This window comes from Pan paniscus, chromosome 1 (assembly GCF_029289425.2).
Source record: "Pan paniscus chromosome 1, NHGRI_mPanPan1-v2.0_pri, whole genome shotgun sequence".
Lineage (NCBI taxonomy): Eukaryota > Metazoa > Chordata > Mammalia > Primates > Hominidae > Pan > Pan paniscus.
The window spans coordinates 30,444,159-30,461,982 of record NC_073249.2 but is presented as its reverse complement, the minus strand read 5'-3'; positions in this window follow the sequence as shown (position 1 = coordinate 30,461,982).

The following is a 17,824-nucleotide window of genomic DNA, read 5'->3' as shown; positions in this document are numbered from 1 at the left end:
GTAATGTTAGTACTTGACATTAGTCTACATGGAATGCTCTTTCATCAGTTTTCTATGGTCTGTAATTTAGTTAACAATTTTTTAACATAATAAGATTAATTTTAATCCACACTATGGGAGTTGGTAGCAATTGGATTTTCCTAAACTAGAATGTACACATGTTCTATATTCTTAGCTCTTAATTTTTTTTCTTTACAGCATTTATGTTCACTTTAAATTATGTTACCTATTGTATTATTTACTTTTCATGCTCTGTCCCCTCATTCCCGTCCACCCTGTAGATATACGCTTCATGAGGGTAGGATCTCTAGTGCCTGGCAATATATGTTTGAAGATTAAGTAAACACGTGGGACTTGTCATTCACCTTTTTAAAATTTTATTTTTCTCATTGGTAAAATACAAAGAATAATAAGATTGAAGTGAGTATATCTTTGAATATTTATATTACCTTTTCTATTTGTCTAGAGAACAATTCAGTTGCCTTTCATTTGGCCCATCTTGGCTACATCCTGGTGGAGCATTACGATTCATATCAAGTATGCCACTAGAGTGTCTCAATTAATCAAGGACAGCTTTATACTTTTTATAAAAGTTTAGCTATCTATGTATTATATTTATATGGGAATGCCTCTGTATGTATGCATTCATATATGTATGTATTTATATAGTCTATGTAATATCCTATATGGGTATATTTGTGTACTATTCCTGTAGACACACATCATTTATCCTTGCACAACTAAAGCTAAATGGATATTGTTCCTTCATATGTAACTTATTACAAAATGTATCCAGTATGATTGGAAGTGATGATACAGTATTTATCAAACTGTTCTGTTTTGCCTTACAAATAAAGGTAGGTATTGGCTAATATAGTATTCATTGTTTCTTGTGATGACTCATCACTTTTCATGTGATGCCAAAAACATTGAGCTATGTGATTCAGCATCAGCAAATTTATTAGTGCCTCCTTAGCATAAAAATGCTGTTTTTCTCCCCTCAGCCTCCCTCCTATTTGTTTTTCCAGTGGAAATAGCAAGATGTAGCCTGAAGAAAGCTGAGTAGGCATAGCAGGACTTGACCATGTATTTCTGGCTGGAGATGTGGTAATTCTCACACCACCTTGGTCCCCAGTCCCCACAGCTCAGACGTTGTAACCTGATGGTCATGGGCTGGGTCCCTTATGACCATGCCTGTAATCACTGAGCTGGCTGGAACAGAGAGGTTATAGAAGCTTGGAGTGTAGGTGTATATCATTGGTGACTTCTCTTCCATCTGTGGATTGAGTTTTGAAGGCTGATTCCATTTTGGAAGACTGGGTGCCAGAAAAGAAAGAATAAGACTCCTTAAGAACAGCAGAGCCATCATAAAGGAAGGGATTGTTCATGGCAACCCTTAGAAATAACTTATAATTCAGCCTGAAACAGTACCATAAAGATGGCAGCATTGGTGTGCCCATAATAGATTGCTTAGGGCCATATCCCAAAAAAAAAGAGTTATCTTGCATTATTTTGGCATATGTTCTATACATCTCCAAATATCTACCACATTCAGATACCCCTTCTGAGGGGCTCCTTACACACAGGTCACCAAAAGAATGCACTATCAGTCCATTATTGATTGGGCCCAAAACAAAAGCAACTATAAATGTTGGTCAGTAGCCTATTAAGTAGGATGACATGAGAGCTTGGGGAACTCATACATTTTCTCTTGGATTATTAATGGCTGCACTCACTGGATTTCTTCACAGTATGAATTCATAGAGTATATCTTGGGAATATGTACATATACAAAGAGTTAGTTTGAAAGCAAAAATTAAGTGATTAAGTAACAACATGGTAAATTTTAAAAATTTGAGAAAGCAACCACCAGAGTTCCTATTGATCATTAAGGTTGCTGTCAATTCAGAACTCCTGCTGTGTCCTGTTTTCTGTGAGGACCAGTCATTTCTCCTTCTTCTCAAATGACCTTGTAATGAACTCCCACTTCCTAGGGTAAGCAGAGGGTATTGCTCATTTTTGCACATTAAATTAGGCCATAAATGACAGTGTACTTAGTGACTAACACACACGGTCTTTACCTTTTGCTGTTTATCTTCCAGAGTCCTTGATAACCCAGGGCACTGAATAGTCAAGATCCCTTCCATTTCCAAGCAAATTAAGCATTGTTACCTCCCACACTTACCTAGGACCAAATTACTACAAGGATCCCAAAATACCACAAGCACATCCCAGGGTGGGTATATTGGAATAACAAAAAAAAAGTGGAAAATGTACCACACATTTTAACAAGGAATAGATTATCCTGGTCTACGGCATGCATTGCAATCTTGCTCATATGTCATGACTACCTGCTTCAATTATTTTTTTTTCTAGTATTGGTAGAAGCCAATGTTTTTGAGAGTGCTCTTCAACCAGGAGAGAGACAGATCAGAAATCAATCAAAAGATTGATATTTCCTTCCAGGAATGAAAGGCTACTTATATTTAATTAGTGGGCCTGAACCTTGGCTAAACCAACCATGTCCTCAGCCAGGGCTCTGAATCCTGGTGAACACCAGCTAGAGACAAAATAGAAGATGTTTCTCCTATTTGACAAATTCATTGTGTTATTCAGGGTTCTCCAGAGAAACAGAACAAGTAAGATATATACATACATACATGCACATACATATCCATCCATATATATATTTAGAGAGAGAGAGGCAAAGTGAGACAGAGACAGAGAGACATGGAGAGAGAGAGCAGAGAGACACAGAGAAATGTTAAGGAATTATCTCACACAGTTGTGAGGGTTAGCAAGTTTGAAATGTACAGTTTGGGTCAACAGGCTGGATACTCACGCAAGATTTCTGTTTCAGTCTTGAAGAGAATTCCTTCCTTGGAAAATACCAGTCTTTGCTCTTAAAGACAACTGATCAGATACAGCCCATCCAGATTTTGGATGGTAATCTGCTTTACTACGGATCTACTGATTTAAATGTTAATCACCTCTAAAAAAATACCTTTACATCAACATCTAGACTGGTATTTGATCAAACAAATGGGCACCATAGCCTACCCAAGTGACACAAAAATTAATTATCACACACATTATTTTTGACTTAGATTGAAGCTTATCTTTTAACTCTTTATGGGTAACAGGGTAAAAGAACAGTCTAAACATAATTGCAGAACAAGTTTGTATAAAACACACAGTTAAATGGTTTTGGCCTGTTTGTTTCCAGTATACAGACAGTGCTCATAATAAATATTTTTGACTCGCTAAAGCAGAAGGTTTACTTTTTGTGTCATTTGGTTGACTGACAATGACACATCTCCAGGGCTACCACATGCAGTTGTATGGATTGTGTATTGCATCAAAGTGCCTGATAGAGGGGACATTGGGGACTGCAATTCATCCCACACTCCACTTTCCAGGCCATGTGTCCCAGTGTGAAGCTGTGCCCTTCCCAAGGCAAAGGCACCTTTCTGTCTTCTTTGAGCATGAGTGCCAAGGATTAGCCAAGCCAACCCTGTGCCCATGGAGCTGTGGCCCCCCAGAAGAGGTACCTTCTTCACATTTGCACAAAAATATCCTAGAAGCTGTTCATGGGCCCAAGCATCTCTGTATCTTTAAACACATTCTTTAAGACACACATCCCAACAATTCAAAAAGGTTTTTCCTCCTTTTAATTGAAAGATGAAAACAGAGATTACTGTAGGTTAAATGCATAATTAGCTTTTCATTCTTCTAGTTGCCAGAACCACCTCCTTTTCTTCCTGCTGATACAGGCCTCATGGCTCTCTCGGAAATGTTTCCTCCTAGTTAATCCTCCTCTCAAAACAGTGTTGAGTCTAGAGATTGTGCTCTTTCATACCTCACTCTGCCGACAGATAATATAAATGACTCCCTTCCTCTCCTTAGCCTTCTTTTCCCTGACCTGAATCATATCATGATTTCTTCTGTACTGGTTACCCCTCGCTAGCAAAAAAAGAAAAATAAAATACTGTTAATTTTTTGTCTTTAGCTTCCAAAAAATACTCTGGCAGCTTTTCCTAAACCTTTTTTTTTTTTTTTTTTTTTTTTTTTTTGCGTTTTCATCATCTATGTAGTAGCTGTACTTTGTATCTTACTTTTCCATTTCTATGTTCACTTTTTTTTTTTTTCATGGACCAAGACTGGTTAAATGCCCTTGGAAATCTCCTGATCATTAATTTTGTTAGCCCCAAAATGGAGGTCTCCACCTTGAAGGCATCTGTGGAATGCTTTCCTCTACCTGCTGGAGATAGGTACCACACTTCCTGAAACTCCAAGTTAATCATTAGGCCAGGAACAGTCCTGTTCTTTGAGTAAATCACTTCCTTTCACTGGGCAGTGTTTCTTCGTTGCAATTAATGTTTCAGGAAATTATTTCTCATGACTATGGTTATTTATTATTTCCTATGAGCAAGTCACATATCCTGTGATAAGTTGCGAAATTAGCAATTAGAGAGTAACTTTCACCAAAATAACAAAGGTCATAACCGTCAGTTTCAGACGGAGCTATTAATTACAAAAGTCATCGGCGAAATTGTGGGCATTCACCCTGATGCTACCTTGGAAGAACTGCCATTTATTGGTCACCTACACATGATTACAGGGCTGGGGATGACAATAACAGCACTTTAATAACTCTATAGAGATACTCATATGTCTTATCTCAAACCCCCTTCTCTCTCCAAATTGGATGGTAAAGTGGGCAAGAGAGCATTTGTTGTGGCCAACATGAAAGCAAATATCTGGGCATGGATGCCACAGAAGGAGGAACAATCTGCTTTCTGTCCCAGTGTATCTCACCTGGCTATTTTGTATATGCTCAATGCCTCTAAAAAGTTTCTGTGTAATTTTTCAATTATTAATACTGTACCATCTTCCAGTCACCACGCTTTGTGGTTATTAGGTCATTAATCCTTACCAACATCTTTGCGTAGATAAAAGACACCTCATTTTTCTGCTGAGAAAACAGAGGCTGAAATAAATTAAATAACTTACTTGAAGTTACCCAGGAAGTTAAGAGATTGAACTATTTTTCAACCCTACATGTGTCTAATTCTAAAGTCCAACCTCTTAAATTCAAAGTTATAGAGTTCACTTCTTATACTACAAGGTGTTTCTCCGTGTGGTGTTATTGGTAAAAGTGCTAAAAGCTAAAAGCTTGGATCTGAAGTCACAAGACCTGGTTCTAAGACTGTTCTCTTTCACTTGCCATTTGTGGCAAGTGGATATTAATAATAATAACTTTACCTTTCTTATCAGAAATCAAATTCAATAACATGGGAAATGTTTGCAAAGCTGCAAAGCACAGTTAAATACTTGGCATTATGTGACTTTGTAAGCATTCTTAAGTCACTTTTTAATGCAAATAATATGTCTAAAAATGGATAGAAGCTCCTTAAGGGTGGAAATGAGGCCTATCATTTATTGGAGTGCCTTACTCTCAGAACTCAACTTGAGCCTGATATAAAAGACCTTCCTGACCTGAATCCACCCATTCGTGTTGCATACCTATTTTACATGATTAGTGCACTCTCTTGTCCCTTAGAGAGAGAAGGCAGTGGAGAATTTTAGAGTTTATGACTGCTGGGTGTTGCTGACAGGAATTCTAGAATGTGTAGGGAGGTGTGTATGTGTTGTTGAGAGGCACGGATTGAAGAAGGTGGCAAGGCCAACTGATGTAGCTTTGACTTATGTCTCTTAAAATAAATACATGACCAGGTTTTCCTTTATCTGTGTTATTTTCATCCATCTCTTTCTATTAGTCACTTTACCTGTCCAATGTTCCCGAGATACATAATCATTAGCACAGCAAATGATTGCTTTCTTCTCTGATTTATTTGTCTATTCCCCTTCTTACACATTCTACACTGACAATCATCTGTCCCTGTGACTTGCTTATACTGCTCAGTTCAATAAACACCTTTTGAATGAATTCATTTCTTGGATTACACAAACATTTCTATGGTCCCTTTTCTGGTTTTGCAGTTAGAAACTAAGGGAAATACTACTAAAAAAAATAAAAGTCTTGGAGTAATAAATATTTCTAGTGTCCTAGTGTGCCTTAAGACCCCCTTTTTCCCTTAAGACCCCCTTTTACCCTATTGGAGGAAAATATACTCCCATTCTCTCTCTCCCACCCCCCACTCCACACATACACAAATAATAGTTGTATTATGATTATCCTCATTGTGCAGCTTATCAAAGAATAATAGTAAAGAAGAGTCTTATCAAACAAAGCACAAGCTAGGTTTTCTCTCTCTCATGAGTACTATTCTTAGGGTTTTATATTATTTCCCAAGGGCTGCCATAACAAATTACTGCAAACTTGATGGCTTCAGACAATGGAAATTTATTCTTTCAACATTCAAGGGGATAGAAGTCCAAAATCTGAGTGAGCAGAGCCATGCTTTACCTGAAGGCTCTGAGGGAGAACTTCCTCCATGTCTTTCTCTTAGTTTCCGGTATTACCAGCAATCTTTGGCCTTCCTTGGCTTGCAGCTGTGTAAACCAATCCTGTCTCCATCATCATATGGTGATTTCCATGTGTCTTCACCTTGTCTTCCCTCTGTATGTGTCTATCTCTGTGTCTTTTCTCCTCTTCTTATAAGGGTGATTATTATATTGAATTAAAGACTCACTCTTCTCTAATACGCCCTCAACTTAAATTATACCTTCTACAACTCTATTTCAAAATAAGTTCACATTCTCAAATTTGGGGAAGGGCATACATTTTGGGGCAGCATAATTCAATCTAGTACAGGTTTCAAATGAGGCAGTAGCCAGAAATGAACACCTGGAATTTCTTTGTTGCTTTGGGGGTCAGTTTGAAAATAACTAACATAACTCTGCAGAAGTGAAAATGGCTTTGGGAGTAGGTCCTGCTAGAAAGAACCGGATGATCAGTAGTGATTTTCTGGCCCTACAGCCGAACTCTTTCTTTACTTACACCTACGACTACTTCAGCCAAGAATACAGTGTTGATACATAATAATTGGACCCTTTAATGATGAGTTTTATAATTACATTCACAATTCCTTATCCTTAGTTCCAGAATCTATACAGAACTGATTTATTTTATTTTATTTTTTTGTCTAAACATGACACCAATTCTTTGGTGTCAAAATCTGACTTGAACTGACATAGCTTTCTTTATAATGTAAATGTTTACATGTTTCACTACAAAAGTATTGTTTGATTAGGGGTGCTATCCTGACCCCACTAGGAGTTTTATATACTATATAAGCTACTATGCTATGTATGCTCTGTATTACTTTTTAAAATTCTACAGAGAATCTTAAATATGAATTATCAAATACATATAACTTTAAGGATTTTGGATAAGCAAATACAGGCCTATTTTTTTCAATTTGGGTTACTTAAATCAAGCAGAAAAGCTGTCACTACTAGCTTTGAGTTTTTCTAGTCCAGTGGTTCTCAGACATGCCTGAACATTGCAATCACCTAGGAAGCTTTTGAAAATCCTAATACCTAGGCTTCATCTCAGACCAAATTAGAATCACTCGGGATGGGACCTAGGCATCGTAAACTCCGCAGCCAATTCCAATGTCTTCCCAAGTTTAAGAATAACTGTTCTGGTGCTAACCCAATGCAGTCCTTTCTAGCGGAGCCAACCAGAAGCCCACACCAGCCACTTCCCATTACCACAGCCTGACAGCAACTCACCTACCATGAGGTGTGAGCAGATGCAAATGGTAACTGGCACTGATCAAAACAAAAAGAGCCCACATATTATGAGTTGAATTTTCTCCCCAAAAGAGATATGTTGACGTCTTAACTCCCAGAACCTCAGAATGTAACCTTAATAAAAATAGGGTTATTATCAATATAATTGGTTAAGATAGGGTCATACTGGAGTAGAGTTTACCCTTAATCCATTATGAAGAATTTTTTTTTCTTTTTTTTGAGAAGGAATTTAACTCTTGTTGCCCAGGCTGAAGGGCAATGGTGCGATCTTGGCTGAGAGCAACCTCTGCCTCCCGGGTTCAAGCGATTCTCCTGCCTCAGCCTCCTGAGTAAAGCTGGGATTACAGGCATGCACCACCAAGCCCAGCTAATATTTTGTATTTTTAGAAGAGACGGGGTTTCTCCATGTTGGTCAGGCTGGCCTTGAACTCCCCACCTCAGGTGATCTGCCTGTCTTGGCCTCCCAAAGTGCTGAGATTATAGGTGTGAGCCACTGTGCCTGGCTGAGTGTTCTTATAAGAAGAGGAGAGGGAGAGACACGAATAAGAGAATGCCATATGATGACACAGAGACACATGGGGAGAAGATGGCCACATGGCAATAGGAACCAATATTGGAGTGATGCAGCTAAAACCCAAAGAACACCAAGGATTTCTGGCAAACTACAAAAGCTAAGAAGAGACAAGGATTGATTCTCTCCAACAGGTTTCAGAGGGAGTGTGGTCCCGCTGACATCTTAATTTTGCACTTGTGTCTTCAGAACTGTTGAATTAGATTCCTGTTGTTTTAAGCCACCTAGTTTGTGTTACCTTGTTGTGACAAACCTAGGTCACACTATACATACAGGAATAAGTCTCAGCACTGTGCTAAGAATGACCCCAGAGCCCTCTAGACCCACCATGAAAAGCTATTCATGGGTGTCCAAACACTGCAACTAAGGATGAATTGAAGGGGGAAGCTAGCATGGAAAAGGGAAATAGTAGTAGCTAACATTTATTGAGCTTAATACCATCCAGGCACACTTTACCTACGCTAGTTAGTTTAATCCCAAACAACCCTTTGAGGCAAATACTATTTTAATCTCCAATTTAGAAAAGAGGAAGCTGAGGCTCCCATAGATCACATAACTTGCCCAATATTGCTCCAACAATGGGAAACTGAGCCAGAATTTGAATCTAGTTGTACTGGACCCTAAAGCCCCTGCTCCCAATGGCAGCTTGAGAGAAAAGCTCTTGGTAAGTCCAGAGATCTCACCAAGGCATCTTTCTTTAGGAATCAGAGGCGCAATTCAGCCCGCCGTGCAGCAAGAGTGGGAATCACAGCTCTGATGTGACAAGCACAGGGGTTTGGCATCCAGCTCTCCCAGCTGCCAAAAAGAATTAAACAAAGTCAATGAAAGCAAAGGAAAGGCAACAACAAGAATGCCAGCAGCAGCAGCAGCAGGAGGGAGGGAGGGCCCAATTACTACTGGTTGAAGTGTGAAGAAAATTAAAGTTGGTGATGGTTCAAGGTTATGTTGAAATTCCAAGGCAGTGGGCTTGCATAACCATGAAACATGGAAATTAAAGCATTACTGATGTTCACACTGTTTATTTCAGGACTTCACTCTGTCTCATTTTGTCTCAACAAGTCTCAGTTCAGTCATGTGCTAACCAGCAAAGAGAAAGTAAAAAAGATGGAGATCTCTCTCTCTCTCTCTCTGCGTGTGTGTGTGTGTGTACATTAAAAGGGTAAATAAATTAGAAATAGGAAAAACTACAAAAAGTATAATATAATATTTTTGCTTCTGGTCATGCCCATTTATATTAAGTGAAGAGAAATAAATTGTGACTATAATTAAGCCACCACAACTCTAAAACATTTTTCACCAAAAGCTTTCTGAAACCCCTTACCTCTTTGGCAATAACCATCACTAGATTTTTGAGCATTTCCTATGTCCCAGACACAGTTACAGTCAAGCCCTATCATAGTTTTATAAAATAAATATGACTATCTCCATTTTGGAGAGGTAGAAACTGAGCTTCCACAAGTGGAATAATTGTTCCCAGCTAACAAAGCTACTCAGAGGAAGGGACAAGATTTGAGCTGCTGTTTGTCAGACTTGAAATTTCCCACATTACTTTTCCCCTCTGTGTTTGACCCCTCTAGCTGATGATGTCCACCTTGCCCTGCTCAACGTCTTTCCTCCCACTTAGTGCTTGTTACTACTCTGTAGATGTAGTTTCAATGTATTGAGGACTAGATTTATTTTTCTCAGATTAAAGATTTTTAAAGAATCAAATCACAAAATGCAACCCGGGCTTAATCGCACACACATTTGATTTCAATGCCTTCTCCAGTGGGATTGTACTTACAGCAAACAATGGTTTTTCCTGCAGGCTTTTCAGAGCAGAGTGATTGCACAAACTCTCCGCTAAGGCTCCTGTTCAATCTGCAAAACACAGGACTCATTTGCTAACTATAGCAAATAGCAAATACAACTATAGCAAATAGCAAATACAACTATAGCAAATATGGCTGGATTTACCAACTATAGTTTAAAGACAAAACTTTTTGTATCTGTATATTAAAATTTGATTTTATTCTATTTACTCAAAAGAACAGGGAAAAATGATTGCTGCACATCCTTCCCTTCTTCATCGCCGAACTTGAGTAAGTCCCTGGAAGTATGCAAACACAGAGTAAATATTTTTTATGCCTCATTCTTTCAGAATGTAGATACAAGACTAGAAGTTCAAACTCAGCCAAATTGCCCTAAGTAATACGTTTTTTTTTTTAATGATCAGACATTTTGTAGAAACTTACAAAAGTAAAAATAGTAAGAAGGCCACTGGAAAGCAATATAAAAATTTCAGAGTCCAATCCAAATAAAATTTTTTAATAAAAAAGTTGGTTTGACCTATTATGATACTTTCTGACCAACCAACAAAAAATGATAATAGAAAAGAGCTCTTTGTAAGCAGCAGTGCTAAATGTTCACCAAATCCTGTTTCATAGTCCTCACTCCTAGAAATATTTTTTAAAAAGCTACATTTTTCAATATTTTGAAGGTAAGTGAAGTCAAATGATCAGTTCTAGCCAATAAACTGTGAATAGGAGTGATGAGTCACTTCCAGAATGAGACTATGAAAAGGAAATTCAATTTTTTTCCCTACCTCAGTGATCCAGGGGGTCTCTTATTGAGATGGTAGGGACATAAAATAGGCTGCATTGTTGAGTCATGGAAAAAGTCATCCTGGAGAGTCACCTAAACCTACAGCAGGTTTTGTGTTAGTGAGGAATATAATTCAATAGGAAAGCCATTTGGTCCTGCTGTTTTCTTTCGAAAGGACTTGGTCAGATATATCTGAACTTGGTCAGATATAGGAACATCTTGAAATTAAAGTATTACTGATATTCACACTGTGTATTTCAGGACTTCATTCTCTGGCTTACTTTGTCTCAACAAGTCTTAATTCAGTCAGTCACTAACCAATAGGTTATACAGGAACTTTGTTAATTTATCTCTGTTTTCAGTCCTTCATATTTTTCATTGATTTTTACTCATATTTATCATTTTTTCCTTACTACTTATTTTGGATTTGTATTTTTTTTTCCAGATTCCTGAATCGGAAAAGCTTTTAGGGACTATTCTGGTCATTGATTTTAGGCCTTTTTTTGAACATAAGCACTTAATGTTCCATGTGCACTTGAAAAGAAAACGCACTTTGTAATTGTTGGTTGGAGCACTTTATGAGTACCAATCAGGTCAAAATGGTTGATGGCATTGTTCATTGAAATATTCTATATCTTTAATTTTTTTTTTTCTCAAGTTGTTCTATTGGTTGCTTAGAGAGGGCTCTTAAAATCTCTCACTACAATTTTGGATTTTTCTGTTTCGCCCTTTAATTCTACCAATTTTCATTTCATGTATTTTGAAGTTCTATAATTAGGTAGATATTAATATATATCTGTGATTTTTTTTTTTTTTTTTTTTTTTAGATGAAGTCTCGCTGTGTCGCCCAGGCTGGAGTGCAGTGGCCCAGTCTCGGCTCACTGCAACCTTTGCCTCCCAGATTCAAGCGATTCTCCTCTCTCAGCCTCCCAAGTAGCTGGGACTACAGGCGCCTGCCACCACCCCTGGCTAATTTTGTGTATTTTTAGTAGAGACAGGGTTTCACCATGTTAGCCAGGATGATCTTGATCTCTTGACCTCGTGATCCATCCACCTCAGCCTCCCAAAGTGCTGGGATTACAGGTGGGAGCCACTGCGCCTGGCCTATATCTATGATTTTTGTGTTGGTGTATTATGCAGAGGAAGTGATCCTTGCATCATTATGAAATATCCCTCTCTCTGGTTATCTCTTTGTCTTGAAATATTCTTTGTCTGATCTTGATATAGCCATTTTGGCCTTCTTGTGTCCTTTCAATGTATCTATGCATTTATATTTAAAATACATGTCTTATTGATAGAATGTAGTTGAGTCTTCCTTTTAAAAATTTAATCAAACAATCTCTGCCTTTTGCTTGGAGTGTTAGAACATTTATAGTTAATATCATTTTTGAGATAGTTGGCTTTAGGTCTAACATTATTTTTTTATAATTGTCCCTTCAATTTTAGTTCCTCAGTTTCTCCTGTCCTGAGTTATTTTAGATTAACTGAATGTTTTTAAAATTCTATTCTAATGTACCTATTGGCATTTTAGCTCTACTCCTTTGCATTAATTTGTAACAGCTAAGAGATTGTAATATATATCTTTCAGTTTTAGAGTCTATTTAGTATTAATATTGCATCACTTCCTACAAAATATAACGAACTTGCAACCATATATGTCTATTTACCTCTTTTCTTCTCCTATATATGCTAGATTTGTTACATATATTGCATCTACATACATTATAAAATGCCACAATAAATTATTCTTGTTTTTTTACTTTAAAAAATTGTATTAACAAATTAAGAGTAAAACGTAGAGTTTTATATTTATGATTTCCATGGCTCTTTATTCTTTTATAAAGGTCTGACTTCTTATCTGGCATGATTTTTCTTTAGCCTGAAGTATCCCCTTTATTACTTTTTATAGTATAGGTTTGCTGTTGACAAATTCTCTTATTTTCTTATAAAAATTTTTAATATATATTTTTTAATAAAAATTTTCTTACATAAAAATTTCTGGGTTGAGAGGTTGTTGGTTTTTTTTTTTTCTATTTTGCCATTAAAGATGTTGTTCCAATATTTTCTGGCCTCCATTGTGACTGATGAGAAGTTACAAATAGCTTTAATCAAATATTGGCTCTCTTACATGTAATGTGACTTTTTTCCTCCACCTGTTTTCAAGATTTTTTCTTTATAAATGGTTTTGAGCAGTTTGACTATAATGTGCCTAGTCAATTTTATTTACATATATATATATCTGTCTTAAACATAGAACTTTTTGAATGAAATTGATTTCTTTAAATTTTTATTAACATGTAATTTCAGTAATTATTTCCTCAAAAATTTATTCTCTGCTATTATCTACCTTTCTTATGGGGCTATAATTACTGCTTGAAATTTGTTCAAAAGGTCCCTAAGACTTTTTTTTAAAGTTATTTTAAAACATGTTGTTTTCACTGTTTTTAAGTTTGGATAATTTCTATTAATGTATTTTCATATTTACTATCTTTTTGCTCTGTCATTTCCAATCTGCTGTTAAGCCCAGCCAGTCAACTTTTTCCCCCTGATATTGTATTTTTTAGTTCCAGAAGTCCATTTGTTTTTTCTTTTCTTTTTTTTTTTTCTCTTTCTATTTCTCTGTTAGAATTTTGAACATTTTAATTGATTCTGAACCTACTTTTCTTTATATTCTTAAGCATAATTGTAATCGCTATTTTAAAATGCTTGCCTGCTAACTTTAAATTTGGATTGTTTTCTGGTTTTTATTTGAACGTAAAATAATCTTGTATCTTTTCTGGATGCTGTGAACGTTTTGTTGTGGAGACACTCAATTGTTATTTCCTTCGAAGAGTATTCATTTGTTTATGGAAGACAGTTAAGTTGGCTGAACTCAAAATACAAATTCTGCCTCCCCTGTACTTAACAATAGCAGACTCTCATTTCTGTTCTTTGAGCCTTTGCTATGCTGCTTGGAGCCTGGTTCTTGAAGCTACGTAGATGAATGCTTTTTCTGTTTTCTCAGCCCTGAAAGATCAGATTGGGGCCTGTCATCAGGCTACAGTGCTTTTAAAATTCAGAAACTTACTCAGTGCTGTTCCCTTCTCCTACTATTGACTTTTCTCGGGTACTTGCCTGGTTTGGTCACTTTCAAAGGCCTCCAGGTATTTATTCTTTATATTTTGTGTTTGCAAATATTACCTGCTGGAGGATTAGTCCAATAGGAGCGATTACCAGAACCAAACCCCACCATAATTGAGGAGTAAGCTTTATGTGGTTAGCCACTGGTATTTGGAAGTGATTTGTTACTACAGCATGATTTAGCCTATCTTGATTAACATTAGTTACCAAATGAAGCATTTGTTTTGATTTTAAAATAGTTTGTTTTAGAAGCAGAGTCTCTTGAGCTTTTCTGACGGTGTATAAAAATACAGTGCTATTTTTGTTGACTTTCATAAATTTTCTGTAGGGCATTGATCTTGAAAAAATAAATTTTGTCAGTTATGATACTTTTTAGAAAAGCAACACTTGCAAAGTGTGAAAAATTATATAATTGATCACTGGTTTTCCTAATATTAGTACCATACCCTCCTGCCTATGAAGATCCCCTTGAGACATCCTAAAGAAAATTTTTCCTCACAATTTAAATTATTCTAGACATTTTATATTTCCCCATACTGTGCTTTTAAGACTTAAACATTGTATCCAAAGTAGTTAATTCTTTGTATATGAGTTTTATGTTATTATAGACTATTGTCTGCCTTTTCTCCCCTGTGTTTTTATAGTCCATGTGTATTTACTCCCTCCAGTTGCAGGAGTCTGGATTGAGAGAGCTAATTTTATTTCATATCATACAATAGAATTAGAATAACAATGAAATTGATTTTGCTTTGAATTTTATTTAATTAACATTCACTGAGAAATCATTGAACCTCTTCTATTTACAAACCCATCATTTTGCTTCTATCTTTGATAAGCAAGAGTAGGGCTACCTGAGGCTCAAATATTCCAAACTATTAATAGAGAAAACACACACAGAGTTTAGAAAATTATATAAAATTGTCCAACTATTCAGATTGGGATTATATACTTCCCAATAGGAGAACTTATACAAAATTCTTACAACAAAAGAAGAATTCTTATAACAAAAAAGTTTTGATGTAAGAATTTTGTGTAAGTTCTCCAATTGGGAAGTATATAACAAAATTCTTATAGCAAAATTATAACAAATATATAACAAAGTAGAACAACATTCTCAAGACAATTTGGGGATTTGGGTAACTGATCAGATTCTTTTATGTATTCAGAGCCTCAGTCCTCCATCCTCAAAGGCCTTCTCATCATTTAAGGTACAGAGAAGCTTTGTTCCCATTTATCTCCTATCTCTTCCTCTATTCTTTCACCTACTCTAGCTCCTTTTTTGTTTCTCATCCCTGAGTTCCCATGTTCTTCTCTGCATGGTTATCAGTTCTGCCCCCCATGGCTCCTTACTGCGATGGCCCAGGTTATGATAGGTTCTTTTCTGGTGAAGAAGAGTAGATGGGAAAAGTAAGCTATTCTACTCTTAGCATATGGGATAAATGAGAAAATGTTCACACTATGTGGATTAATTATTAGATAGGCATTAGGCAAAAGAGTCTGCATCCTTCTCATATCCTCCCTTTGGTATGTGTTTGAACCTGAGAGAAGAAAGGAGAGGGAAGAAAACCCAAAAAAAACATTGTGACACATATTGCCATAGGTACAGTATTGCCATAGGTACAGTAAAACAATGGTGAATGAAAACTCAGCCTAGTGATAAATCAGGCTGCTACACAAACAATTCAACATAATGTGGAATGGCTCAAAGCAGCATGATTTATGATGTAATCAAGTACCAGGAAAGGGGCACTCATTCTGCTGCTTTGCCTGGAGGGTTTCAGGCGAGTTTTTCTTTTTTTTTAACTTATATTTTAAGTTCAGGGATACAAGTGCAGGTTTGTGACATAGGTAAACTTGTGTCATGGGGGGTTGTTGTACAGATTATCTTATCACCCAGGTATTAAGCATAGTGTCAATTAGTTTTTTTTCCATGATCCTCTCCCTCCTCCCCCTCCACTTTCCGATAGGCTGCTATGTGTGTTGTTCCCCTCTATGGGTCCATGTGTTCTCATCATTTAGTTCCCACTTAGAAGTGAGAACATGTGGTATTTGCTTTTCTGTTTCTGCATTAGTTTGCTAGGATAATGGCCTCCAGCTCCATCTATGTCCCTAGGATGTGACATTTGAATGGAATTACACCTGTAACCCTCAGCATTAGCAATTATTTCTTCCAGTGGCATCCTCTCCCTAACACTTTTGCATGACTGACATCTCTTCTTCAGGTATTAGTTTGAGTGTTACGCAGTTAGAGGGGTCTTCATGATCACACGTCTGTAATGGTAAACTCTCTGTGATGGTAAACATGGCCATTTTCTATCACAGCTCCCTCTTCTTTCCTTTTTAGAGCAAATCACCTTCTTTATTATTGTAGATATTTTATTATTTAATGTATTCATTCATTTATTGTCTGTTTCCCCACTTGAATGCAAGCTCCATGAGGGTAGTAAGCTGAGTCTTGTTCACTATTACATTCCTGGTGCCTAGCCTCATGTCTAGCAAAGTAGATGCTGAATAAATATTTATTGACTAAATGAATTGCAATATAGCTACTTAGAATAACCATAATTATTTGTTATTACAAATAATATTGCAATATAACGTTTGCCTGTATATCATCTTGGTTATATTGTGAGCCTCTTATAAAAGACTCCTGCTTTATTCATTTGATTCTTTTTTACTATGGAAATTCTTTCTGCTCTCTCATAACTAGTATGTATTCAATCAGTTCTTTCTTCATAAATAAATGTAGAAATTATTCTTCCTTTATCCATTGACTTTACTTGAAGGAAGATAAGGCCATTACAAAGGAAACTTTTTTAAAAGCCTATCAAAAAGTTTAAGGAAGAAAACTAAGTTGTGCCGCTCCAAGTTGAGCAAAAATAGTCTGCCGTTTTGCAGAAAGACAAACAAAAAAAAGAAAACTTTTGAGATCACTTTCTAGATATAATGTGGATAAAAATTGTGACAAGATGAAGTATTCAAGAATGTGACCACTAAACAGAGCCCTGTTGGAAACTCTTTTGATTTGTATCCTTGGACATATCTTGAGAGGTCAGTAGTCTACCAGGTGACCAGAGACGGCATTTCCTCCCTGTCAATGCTTGGTACATTCACTTTGCCTCAAATGTGGCAAACATCTCAGATTTATTCCTTGATGTCTCAATTTTAGCATGAACTCCTGAGGCCGTTTGAGTTACAAATTGACAAGCATGAAGATTAAGCAATATCTGTTTAAAAAAAAAAAACCATAGACTTCATCATACTAAAACTCCTTTTAATGTTATGCCCTAGCAGGACTTTTTGATGTAGTACCACCCCTTATCAAAATAACCTTGGAGTCCAATTTATCCCTTTCTTTATCATGATTAAGGAAATTGCCATATAGGTTGGTGGAATGATAATTAAACATTTGGCTGGAACTTGTGCCTGTGAATCAATTCAAAATGAAAAAAATATTGAGTGTCTACTATGCACACAGCAAGAACCAGATATCACTGGTCCCTCATTGTTTGTACTCTAGCTGGAGACACAGACATTGAAGCAGGGAATTTCAGTGTCATGTGGTATTAGTCTAAGGTATACATGTGGTGCCATAATAGCTCTTAGAAGGAGTATCTCATCCAGATATGATCAGGGAGATCTTTGTACAGCTGCATATCAAATGCCATAAAAGCAATCTTAATCTTGTTTTACTTTTTCCAGAAGAGTTTGTATCTTCAGAATAGCTTATATTTAAGAATTGTCATCACACTTGCTGATTTTTGTTTGTTTAAAATATTAATTCTTGCTTGCATCAATATATCCTATGTCTAATTTACACTGGCATTC